The sequence below is a fragment of the Penaeus monodon genome, chromosome 21, assembly GCF_015228065.2.
Source record: "Penaeus monodon isolate SGIC_2016 chromosome 21, NSTDA_Pmon_1, whole genome shotgun sequence".
Taxonomy (NCBI): Eukaryota; Metazoa; Arthropoda; class Malacostraca; order Decapoda; family Penaeidae; genus Penaeus; species Penaeus monodon.
Genome location: NC_051406.1, coordinates 37,028,957 through 37,029,636, shown reverse-complemented (window position 1 = coordinate 37,029,636; position 680 = coordinate 37,028,957). Strand labels below are relative to the sequence as shown.

The 680-nt window shown below is 45.9% G+C and overlaps 1 protein-coding gene across 1 annotated transcript in view; it reads right to left on the bottom strand.

Annotated features, from left to right (window-relative positions):
* The window catches only part of LOC119586447 (LIM domain-binding protein 3-like), a gene marked incomplete in the record, with an annotated part of 85,993 nt that overhangs the window by 65,410 nt on the left and 19,903 nt on the right, over positions 1-680 (bottom strand).

Genomic DNA, 680 nt, shown 5'->3' with positions numbered 1-680 from the left:
TAAATTCGGCGAATTAACAATATGCTATTATCAAAGTGCTTACTGTAATGAATTTCAACTGCCATATTTGAACAGATGAATTACGAAACATTTTGTATTCTGACGTTGAGAAACTGTTTTGACGAAAGTACATAAAAGGACACGCAGGCATACGAAAGCGTCACAAGATGCCCCACAATAACCATTTCCCACGGTTTATTTACCCGTTTCTAGATAAGCTCCTTGAACAAGAAATTCCAGGGATTACAACATACACGGACTACCCGCATAGAACATTGAAAAGAAGCTTCATGAACCATACCGTCTCCAATGCTCTTCCCCAGTGGCTTGCAAGCTTATTTAATTACTGCCCTGTGCATGTCGGCCTGCTTGCCTCATTACTGTCCACTGGAGTCCTAGATATGCCAAGGCAGCCGCGTTCCTGACCCACTTTAGCACACCGGTAGGCCCCTTGTTATTGCGTGCATGTATAAGGCCATCACTATAATCATATGCATCTATAATGACAACGATTCCCTATACAACGTTTCCCAATGAATTCTCTCCACGCCAGCCTATACATAACAATCCAGTAATTATCGCATTCGAGGCGTCTACAAAGCGCATCCAGCGCCGACGGCCAGCGCCTCCGCCGGCTAATCGCGAGGGAAATCCCGCCGTGACGCAAGGCCCTTCCGAGG